Consider the following 12470-nt stretch of genomic DNA (forward strand, 5'->3'; position numbering starts at 1 on the left):
CATTTTTAGAAAAAGTGATGGTAACGATGAACACAAATTTCCTAATTTAAAACAAAATACAATACATACAAAATTGAAGATTTAATGCCGAATACTGAAAATTTAATAGAATATTTAAGAAACAGAACATTTAGTATAATACATATTAAGAATTTGAAACTTTAACAAAGTGGTAAAAAACGATCTTCGCAAATTTTCAAATTTTTTAATACTATACATAAGTACATTTAACAGAACACATAAGAAATAGAAAAATTAACATATAACACGAAAGAAATTGAAAATTTTGCAAAGTGATGAAAACGATCCTCACAAATTTCCTACTTTTTAATATAATACATAAGAAATGGAACATTTAATATAATAGAATACAACTTTTTCGGCCATGTAACATCCCCCTCAAATACTCCCCCTGCGTATGGAAAAACAACTGGCCGTTTTAAGATTCTGTACATTTGGCATATGTATAGACACCCGCATGTTTTAAGCAATAACTTAATAATTAGGCCTATAGCAATACGTATATTATAGTGTAACATTTTCTAACTAAAATTGTACACAACAATAGTGTCAAAATCGCCCACCAAATGGCTTCAATTGGGCCTTCATTTTGCAAACTTTATACAGCAATAATAATTTATACAATAACAGTGAAAACTTGTCCACGAATGGCTTCAATTGGGCCGTCATTTCAAAAAAATGTCGGCTTTTTCAAACTTAAGTTTTACACAATAATAGTGCCAAAATGGCCCACCAAATGGATAAGATCTCCATTTTCAAAGTTTCTCACTTCTCATAGAAAACAACTTACAGTCATGTAACATCCCCCGTAAATACTCCCCCTGCGTATGGAAAAAACAACTGGCCGTTTTAGGTTCTGTACATCTGGTTTCTGTATAGACACCCGCATGTTTTAAGTAATAAGATAATAATTAGGCCTATAGCAATACGTATATTATAATGTAACATTTTCTAACTAAAATTGTACACAACAATAGTATCAAAATCGCCCACCAAATAGCTTCAATTAGGCCTTCATTTTGCAAAATTCAATAAGTTTGCAAATGGCTTCAAATGGTTTCAATAAGGTTTTCATTTTCCACGTTTCTCACTTCTCATAGATAACAACTTACAGCCATGTAACATCCTCTCAAATACTCCCCCTGCGTATGAAACAAGAACTGGCCGTTTTAGCTTCTGTACATCTGGCTTCGGTATAGACATAATAATTTAATAATTAGGCCTACAGTAATACGTATATTATAATGTAACCTTTTCAAACTCAAATTGTACACAACAATAGTGAAGTGGGCCTTCATTTTGCGAACTTTATAAAGCAATAATTTATACAATAACAGTGAAAATATGTCGACCAATGGCTTCAGTTGGGCCATCATTTCAAACATTTTCGGCTTTTCTAAACTAAAATTTAACACAATAATAGTGCCAAAATGGTCCACCAAATGGTTTTAATAATGGTCTTCATTTTCCAAGTTTCTCATTTCTCATAGAAAACAACTTACAGCCCTCAAATACTCCCCTTGCGTATGGAAAAACAACTGGCTGTTTTGGTTTCTGTACTACTGGCTTCTGTATAGACACCCGTATGTTTTCAGCAATATCTTAATAATTAGGCATTATAGTAATACGTATAATTATTATAATGTAACTTTTTCTAACTAAAATTGTACACAAGAATAGTGTCAAAATCGCCCACCAAATGGTTTAAATTGGACCTTCATTTTGCAAACTTTATAAAGCAATAATTGATACAATAACAGTGAAAACTTGTCCACGAATGGATTCAAATAGGCCGCCATTTTAAACATTTTCGGCTTTTTCAAACTAAAATTTTACACAATTATAGTGACAAAATGGTCCACCAAATGGCTTAAATAAGGTCTTCATTTTCCAAGTTTTTCTCATTCCTCATAGAAAATAACTTGGCAGGCATGTAACATCCCCCTCAAATACTCCCCCTGCGTATGAAAAAAACAACTGGCCGTTTTAGGTTCTGTACATCTGGCTTCTGTATAGACACCCGTATGTTTTAAGCAAAAACTTAATAATGAGGCCTATAGTAATACGTATATTATAATATAACTTCATAATGTACCTTTTCTAACTAAAATTGTACACAACAATAGTACAACAATAATGTACAACAACCTTCACAAACGTACACAACAATAGTGTCAAAATCGCCCACCAAATGGCTTCAATTTGGCCTTCATTTTGCAAACTTATATAAAGGAATAATTTATACAATAACAGGGAAAACTTGTCCACGAATGGCTTCAATTGGGCCGTCATTTCAAACATGTTCGGCTTTTTAAAAACAAAATTTTACACAATAATAGTGCCAAAATGGTCCACCAAATGGCTTCAATAAGATCTTCATTGTCTAAGTTTCTCACATCCCCTTCATACACCCCTGCGTCACGCAAGCGCTCCGGGATGGCCGCTTTGCATAAATTGTATTTCACAAAACAATCCTAATTACGCCCCTGTCTACTAATTCCTGGATACGCGCCTGGTTTCCATCCGATATGATTTTAAGTTTGATACCACTCCTCATCAGCGGAGTTTAATGCTAGTTTGGCAATGTATACATGTATTAGGATGACATAAGAAATATGTACAATGCTGTACAAATCCATACAAATCCAACAACTTACAGCCATGTATTTTAAATATTTAAAAGTGGCTTCACCAATAACCGCATTCCTACTTTTTTTCCATCAAATTGGGGAGGCCATAATATTATGCTGCTGCAGGACTGAAATAGGTTAAATTAATATTTTGTAAGCCGAAATGTATACATAATGTCCTTTAACATGCTAATTTTGGACTCTTAATGGCTCGGATATTTATATTTTTATGTTTAATCTTTGAGACCTTAATTGTTACACTAAGTCAAGGATGAAACGTTTGGAGAGATTGCCCAGAGAATTCAAACACCTAGGCCTTCTACTCTCAGATGCACGTGCAAGTAACACATACAGAATCGACCCACTTTTGCTGCGACAGATATAGGTCAGCAATCTTGAACGGAACCGAACGTCAAAAGCGAATCACGACTAAAATCAGCACAATCCGCAGTTTATGACATTCAGGAACAGATCCGTGCACCAGAGCCACTTGGGTTTTTTGAGTGTCATCAAACAAATGTGGATCGCAACAGTTTCTTTTTGACTTGTGGTCTGCGGAGGAAGCAGAACGCACATCTCTGGGGAAAACCAATCTGTAAGCTTCTGTATCTAAGAGGAGGCTTCAAGGAAAAAACCAAAACTGTCATAATCAGGAAGATAATGCTGAGCGTTTGGTTCTCCATGCCAATAACCCAGATGTGGTTGTCCTTTTATTATGCCTGATTATGCCTCCTCGCGGTTACAACTTGATGTGTCAGAAATATGGATAAGAACAGACAGAGATACATACCTACCAATACATGATATAGCTGCCGCCTAGGGCCACCCGATGCAGATTTATAACTTTGCTCCACATCTTGAGTGGAAGGGACGCAACTAGTTTATTCTTTTTCACCAGTAAGAAGGCTCTCAATCTACCAGCCCTATAAGATTTTGCTGAAACTGCTGACTCTTCTGATATTGAAGCTAATCTTACGCAGCAAGCAAGACATCTTATGCTCAGTGTGTACGCCAAAAAACTGATGTAGATGAAACTGTTGATGTTTTCAGAGCTCACAAGTTTCTGAATAACCGATCCACTCTCTTGAAACTTCTTCCACCAAAAGAAGCTCTATCCGAAACGTGCAGCATTGGCAACCATGATATACAATTCGGCTCACATTTCCAAGCCAAATTTACCAAGAACTTGGCTGGACTGACCCAGTATGGAATCAATAAATGGCTCGATCTGTACCTGCACCAAATGATATGTTATCAGATATTCCTCCGTCAAGAAAGATGTAGCCTACCATGCTAAATCAGCTGCAGATGCACCGGATTACAAGACAAGTGTAATCACAGCACGACTTTTGGCACAGCTTGATGAACTGAGTAGTGATGAGAGTGACAGTAGTGATAACAGCCAATATTCTAACATCATGTATGTGCAGAACTAACGATGCATTATAGTAAGTACACCAAAAGCTGTGCAACGTTTGGTATAATACCAATCATGATGCACTCATGTCTACAGTAGAATTTACCACGACCTTTGCAGGACTTAAACCCCATTAAAAGCTATTAAACCAAGATAACACTCATTGAAAACAGCTCAACTGATTAAATCAGATCTTCTCTGGTTGTACACATGTGTCTGTTTTTATCTGTGCGGTATCGCAATGAGCTGATATTATAGTTTCAGTTGGGTAACCGATTATAAAGGAAACGCGAGGTAACAATGGTATGTGGACCTTTGTTCACGAAATGAGACAATACTCTGTTTATTGTTAACCAGCATTCTTGAAAATGAGCAACATAATGATTGTTGACTTAACACGGTTTGGAAATAATTTCTTCATATTTTTTGGTGTTATCTTTCGTTTACATATCCTTCCTAAAACACAAAAGTACGAATACTTCCAAACAGAATTAGCTAAAAATTTAGGACATGTTACAAACTATATTTTCTAGAATTTCAGAGAATACTTTAAATGTAGCCTGTACCATTTTTTTGTAGCATCCTTCAGAAGTGAGCGGTCCGTTACCAATATGTTCAGTCAAATCTCCATTCAATTAACACGGGGAGTTGGCTAGCTCATGTCTTGCCCTCACTCATATTTTACAAAAGTGCGAATATTTCTGAACATCTAACCTAGCTGTAATTTTAGGTCATATTCGAGAAATATATTTGATAGAAGTTTGGAGAATACTTTAAATATTGGCCGGTTATTTTACACACAGTGATGTTAACTAGGCAAATGCAAATACTTCTAACATACGCTATTTGTAAAGATCGCGCGTCAATGGTGAGAGCACTGTGTAGTGTGTATATCAAAACGGACAGTAACTGCAGTATGTATATAACAATTTCAATACTTATACAGACTTGACATTTAATATGGAATATTTTTCGCAAAATTCCAAGACTGGTCTAGACGGAGTCTACATAGACCGCACAGGCTAAATATTAATTGGGGTGTGTCGGGAGATGGTGTAAAATAATTGTTTGATAGAAAATGTGCTTTCCATATGTTTACATTTATGATGCTCATAATGTAGCGAATTTGCCTAAAATGGCGGATTAATGGAGGATGAATTTGAGCATTGTGGGGGATACAATTTTGGACTTTATGCAACATTGTTCTGTTATTATCAAATTTATAGGGGTTTGAGGTGATGTTTCTTAAACTTCGTCAGCAACTGGCATTCATCACAGCTGAAATACACTTACAATGTACCAAGTTTTTGAACAGGGAGGAGCTTAAAATAAGGCACTTAAAAGCTGTTCGTACTCAGAAAGTTTGAATGGCCCCCTGGGGTCAAATGTTATAAACTCACGGTACAAAAACAACTGTGTGGATTCCTGGTTGTCCAATGAACTCACACTGTTTCGTTGTATACAGCAAGTTTATAACATTTGGCCCCAGGGACCATTCAAACTTTCTGAGTGCGTACCACTTTTAAGAGCCATATTTTCTAAAGCTCCTTCCACTTTCAAAACTGGTAAATCACAGGTGCATTTCAGTTCTGACGAACACTTATTGGTATTTAGGCTCATTAACATCGCCTCAAGTATCAATAAATTTGATAATATCAGAATAATGTTGCTCAAATTCAGAAATTTTACCCCCGCAAAAATCAAATTCAGTCTCCTTTAATCCGCCATTTTAGGCTAATTCACTACATTATGAGCGTCACATTGTAAACTAATGGAAAGCACATTTTCTATCAAACAATTATTTTACACCATCTCCCGACACATCCCAATTGATATTTAGCCCGTGACGTTTATGCAGACCTCTACCCATGGAAGAAAGAGATGAGAAGGAACCACAACGACTTCGATCGGCCAAGTTTTAATCCGCTTATCTATTGACGCATGAAAAGAAAAGCTATCAATGGTACTTCCCTTCATGTATGATCCATTTACCGCCATCGATGCTTGGCGAAATCATTACTGGAAAAATTTATAACAAACCCATCCACGAACAAACAAACGCTACCCAGAAGTAAGATTATGGAATTTCACTGATGCTCTGAACATGTATAGTAGCTTTGTTTTGGGATCTGCAGTCAAACTGTTTTCTTGATCGTGTTGTGTAGAAAATGTCCTATAAAACATCGAAAAGGTAATCAAAATCGGCCGTTTTTTTGCTGAGTTTCATCTTTAGCAAATAAGGTAAGATTTTGGTGACTTTTTCGATGAAAAATAGATGTAAAATGTTCTTAAATAATGCACAATGTTCCGGTTGAGTCCGGTACATAAAACCTGTTTAATTTAATAGTTTATATGTGTATAATCGTAACTAGCTAACTCGTTTCAGTGCCAAAGACTGCCAACTCTGAGAAAAAAGTCATCAAAGTTCGGAAAAATTTGGCAAAATGGAAGAAAAAGATGTAGGCCATCAATGACCGATGATCACGTCACCAGAGAAAATCCTATAGGGTGCTTGCACGGAAGGTCATTAGTTCAAATCATCCTTCACACACGCTCCAGAAGACATGCAAATACATGGAATACAATACCAATCACCTATTTAATGCGGGGTATTGATCAAAGTAAATCCTCATGAATAACAATGTCAACTAACTGTCGGTAAAGGGAGTGGACAAAGTGAATGCGTTCGTTGTGGTTCCTTCTTATCTCTTTCTTCCATGCTCTACCAGACCAGTCTTGGAATTTTGCGAAAAAGTATTCCATATTAAATGTCAAGTCTGTACATGTATTCATCACTCTAGCGCCACTGTGATAGTTACGGCAGCCATATTGGCGGCCATTTTGGATTGCTTTTGAAGATGTAACTATACTATGTAATAACTAATTGCTCCAGTGGATTCTTTGACCCCAGAAACCTGGGTATAGCCACCAAAATTAACACTTTATGTGCATTGTGGGCAGAGATATGGTCAAAAATAGTTTTGAATGGCGGCCATTTTGAAAAATGGGCGCCATATTTATTTATTACATATACATGTATTACCTGATTCGCGACCTCCCAAACCCGGGTATAGCCACCAAAATCATGAAAATCACAACTCTATGTACACTGTGAGTTGAGATATGGTCAAAACTAACTTTATATGGTGGCCATTTTGAAAAATGGCCGCCATATTTTTTCAGTAGCATATTTTCAAGGTTGTCCACCTAGAATGTGTTAAGGGAGGTTCCCCGAAGACATTGGTACCAAATAACCTTTTACAGCATCCCATGTCATGTATACATGTGTGGCCCCCTGGGTATTATCTACTAAAACTAAAACAAAATAAAATAACACTTCTACTTGTCTATACTTGTTTTGAAACTTGTCAAGTTAAATGAACTTACCAACTCCTCTCAGATATTTGGTGGCAGCGTTACTCTTTGGTCGGTCACTCAAGTTTGGATGTTGAAACGCCTCTTTGATCGTAGAATAGTCCCCTAATACAATAATATTAACACCGCATATATTCACTGTAAAAAATCGGACCAAATTGACGACCCATTCGGTGCAAATAAAACGGTAGTTGCAGACCAGAGCGGTATAACTTGAGAGCGATAGACGGTAATGAACCAACTATAGGCCATGAAAATGGGCCGGGAGGTAGACGACTTATTAGTCCTTGTCGATGCTTATTCCACAACTATATTGTTATTGCAAGCACTATGAAAGTGAAAATGTAAGTCAAGCTTTTAGGATAATACTGAAAGAGTGATATCATGGTTGCTGCAGTTTCTTGTAAATAATGGTAAAAATAATAAATTTTATGTTCTTTAAAAAATCATATGCAGTATTAAGAATCACGATCACGATAGTTAATAACCACGTCCCACAAGTCCAATGCTTCCAATGCGTGCAACATGACATGAACCCAAATTAAATATTTTGCAAAAGTGCATGGTGCTGCTCACATCATCTACACAGACACGCCCCTTTGCATACACAAATGCCCATGACTTCCCACTTTAATGGGCATATATAATGCTCGGTCAACATATCATTGGAAAACTAATAAATAATATAAGGACATTTGCGCGATTATGCGTAAAATAGTGCTATTTGCGCGATTTTACGTTTTTAGAGGTTGGTTTATAGATCAATTGGGGTGCGCTATTCGCGCTATTTTGCGTTTTTGTACGTTGGTCCATTCTGATCGGAAAATGCCTTACCAAGCTTACCTTAAGCTTTTTACCCCATACGTGCTTAAGAAGTAGTGCTATTCGCGCGTTTTGTCGTTTTTGATGGTTGATTGATAGATCTATCGGGGTGCGCTATTCGCGCTATTTTGCGCTTTTGTATGAAAGAGAAATTTAAAATCTGGGGTGTGGCGGTTTTCAGAAAAAAAGACAGAAATGTTTAGGGGCGGTGTTCGTGGATGATAGAACGAGCCAATATACACTCATTTACTGTTTCATATAATTAAATTGTGGATGTTCAAATTGCGAATGCTTTTTTAATTTTAATTAAAGTGAAGTTTGAAAGCATGCAAGCTGGGGTTGTGCGCTTTTTAGGAAGGAATACTTTGTCTGTGAGTACTACATATCTAAACATCCTCGTCCTGACAACCCTTTCAGAGGATGCCGACTTTGTATACACAATGGTTCTCTGGAAAGAGAAGTTTTAAATTTTGGTTGGGCAGTTTTTAGAAAAAGAAGAAAATATTGTTTAGGGACATAGTTCGTGAATGAAGTTAGTACGAGTCAATATACACTCATTTACTGTTTCATATAATTAAATTGTGAATGCTAAAATTGCAAATGTTTTTTAATCATCGGGGAAGAGAACTTTTAAATCTGGCATGAGGCGGTTTAAAAAAACAATAATATATCGGGGCTGTGATCTGGTATGGGGGCGGTTTTCAGAAAAAAAAAAATTTAGGGGTGGTGTTTGTGGATGAAGTAAGAACGAGACAATATACACCATGTCCTGTTGCTCAAATTGCGAATGCTTTTTAAATAAACAGAAGTTTAATGACATAAATCTAATGATATGCGCTTTAATTTGAAAAAATGAATTTGCCAAAGGGATCCGAATTGCAAATTCCCGCTGATCTACTATCAAAATGGTAACAAATGCGCAGAACGCGCGAGAAAAATTCGCCGGGCATTTTAATGCTAAAATTCAAGTCAAAAACAGACAACAAATAAAAGCTACTTGCAAATGTTTGTAAAATTTGTCTCGGTATTTGGAGCCGGGACACATCTTCCCCCTTCCCACAGTATGATTGTTACAGTAGGTCACGTTACGATAATGAATGGTGCGTTGCGTGTTGACAATTTTGCATACTAGCATTTAGCACAAACATGATTGCCATTCGTAGCATCCTTCGTAGAATAGATAATAACAACATCACTGTTTTTCACAGGTCCTGGTCAAAACCTGGATGGTCACTGCAATTTTCTCACAGGCTAACATTAAGTAGACCGTATGTGGAGACTTGTGTTAAAAACCTTTTTTTCAAATTGAATATAATATATTTTGTTGTGAGCAGAGAGAATAAATGGGAACATCTTTGATGTATTTGGTGTATCTGGATATGGTGGCGCCAGACAGGCAAGACATGCTTTTATTGCTATCTGATTTTTTCCCTATTATTTCTTCATTTTTTTTAAACTCAAGTTAACCACTGTTCTACAAACCTTCTTTACGTTATTGACGACATTGGTGCTGTTTTGTATGGTAACTGGTGATCCAGTGATCGAACTTTGACTCTTTGTATGTCAGCTCTGTAAGTTAAGCTTTACAGTACAACCAGGTACAACCCTGCTGAATTTTGCACCTGTGAGTAACTGTGATCTTCCCTTATTCTGACTTTGGCACTTGTGTTATACTACACAATGGCAGTCTTGGGAGGTGTGTCTGCAATCTACTCAGATATTTTGATTCGGTGGCTTGCTGGCAAGCATGGCCTCTTGATGAATGACTCTGGCCTTTGTTTTAACAACAGTCATGCACCAATGAATGATGTGAACTTGTTTATGCCACCAACTAAACCCCTTACCTACTTTAGCATGTTGTACTTTTGGTGATGTATCCACGAACCCATGCCCTACTAAAGATCCATGTGGGACCTGCACTCGCTGTGTACGATCAAACCAGAGAGGAATTCAGTGTAACGTTTGCGATACATGGTTTCATCTGAAATGTATTGACTTGATTCGTGAAGAATTTGAAGCCCTTGCAAACTCTACCGATTCCCGGTGTTGCCCAACGTGTATGTTGCCTCAGTTCAGCGAATCCTACTTCGACTCTTCATCAGACAGTGTTAGCGATGTGGATGGCAGTGGTAGTGAAGATTTATCCAATTCTCGTCTTGATCAAATGAAAAATGGGCTCAATTTACTTTATCTCAATGCTCGCAGTATCAAAACTGTTCGCCGAAATAAAGTTAATAAATTGAGAGACTTTAGTGCAATCCTATATAATAAATTACATGACATTATATGTGTTACTGAATCCTGGTTGAACAGTAACGTCAGTGATGCCGATTTATCTAATCCTGAGTATTGTATCTATCGTAAGGACAGAAATATAGTTGAAAAAGGTTGCCTCAGTTCAGCAAGTTCTCTTTATCCTCGCACTATAGTCTAACGCTCTGCTCACTGGGCCACAACGTATCAGGTGAATGATTACCGCATTATGAATATCATGAACAAGTTTGCTCGATCTTATTCATAATTGTATGTGTCGATAGGTTTCACCTTTAACTACACGTACCCTTAATGATCAGTGATAATAGTCGGCTTTTACAGGGATGGCGCTCTCTCATTTCCATGAACTCTATAGCGCCATTAGGCGAACGTTTACGGTAGTTCGTGAATGAAGTTAGAACGAGTCAATATACACTCATTTACTGTTTCATATAATTAAATTGTGAATGCTAAAATTGCAAATGTTTTTTAATCATCGGGGAAGAGAACTTTTAAATCTGGCATGAGGCGGTTTAAAAAAACAATAATATATCGGGGCTGTGATCTGGTATGGGGGCGGTTTTCAGAAAAAAATATTTAGGGGTGGTGTTTGTGGATGAAGTAAGAACGAGACAATATACACCATGTCCTGTTGCTCAAATTGCGAATGCTTTTTAAATAAACAGAAGTTTAATGACATAAATCTAATGATATGCGCTTTAATTTGAAAAAATGAATTTGCCAAAGGGATCCGAATTGCAAATTCCCGCTGATCTACTATCAAAATGGTTGCAAATGCGCAGAACGCGCGAGAAAAATTCGCCGGGCATTTTAATGCTAAAATTCAAGTCAAAAACAGACAACAAATAAAAGCTACTTGCAAATGTTTGTAAAATTTGTCTCGGTATTTGGAGCCGGGACACATCTTCCCCCTTCCCACAGTATGATTGTTACAGTAGGTCACGTTACGATAATGAATGGTGCGTTGCGTGTTGACAATTTTGCATACTAGCATTTAGCACAAAATTGTATAACTCGTTCCGCTTCCGCGCCGCCGTGCGCGCGTCGGTAGACGACGACGTCGTCGATAAACTCTAACTCTATGTCCGAACCCCAACACAAAATACAAAAATATTTTTAAAAAATCATCAAAATTTATTGCATTTGCAATTCCTATTTTTTTTTTTTCTTTTAACTTAAAAAATGAACTTTTTCTGGTCCACTTTGAAACAAAAAATCATGTTCATTATGCACTATCCTGACATGGACTATAAAGAGCGGTTAACCATTCTTAATCTTCTTCCACTATCGTCCAGAAGGGAACTCGGTGATCTTGGCTTTTTTCATAGATGCAAGTTGGGGCAATATGATTTAGATGTAGATAAGTTTGTTGTTTTTAAAAGTAAAAACCAACAGAACCATCCCACCACTAGGCTCTCTGCAGATCCTCTTATGTTATATTTTCAGAGGTGTAAGACTGAATCCCACAAACAATCATACTTCAACCGCACTGCCTCTGGAAACGAGATTATCCAATTTCGTTTCTTCTTTCAAATATCAAGCTCTGGATTTTTTGAAGTCTCAATTTTATTCCAAATTTGTTCCTTCTGATACCTGCACTTGGTTTTCCACTTGCCGATGCCCAAATTGTAGGCCCATTTAAGGTCTTGACTCTGGCATTCCGTTCTTTTTTCCAAATTATTTAGGTCTTTCCTAGGTGGGATGGTTCTAGAGGTGAATTTAAACCTGTTAATCCCAGCCTATTCGCTGGTTCTTTAACATGTTTTATAGCTTTTATATTTATATTTTTCAAAACTTTGATGTGCAATAACTTTTTATGTACCAGTGATGAAGTCTAATGAATAAATAAATAAATAAATAAATATTTATTGTTAACATATAACATAAATAATAGTGGTACAAGAATTTACCCTTGGGTTACCAACTGAGCT

Source organism: Amphiura filiformis, chromosome 15, assembly GCF_039555335.1.
Source record: "Amphiura filiformis chromosome 15, Afil_fr2py, whole genome shotgun sequence".
NCBI classification, from domain to species: Eukaryota; Metazoa; Echinodermata; class Ophiuroidea; order Amphilepidida; family Amphiuridae; genus Amphiura; species Amphiura filiformis.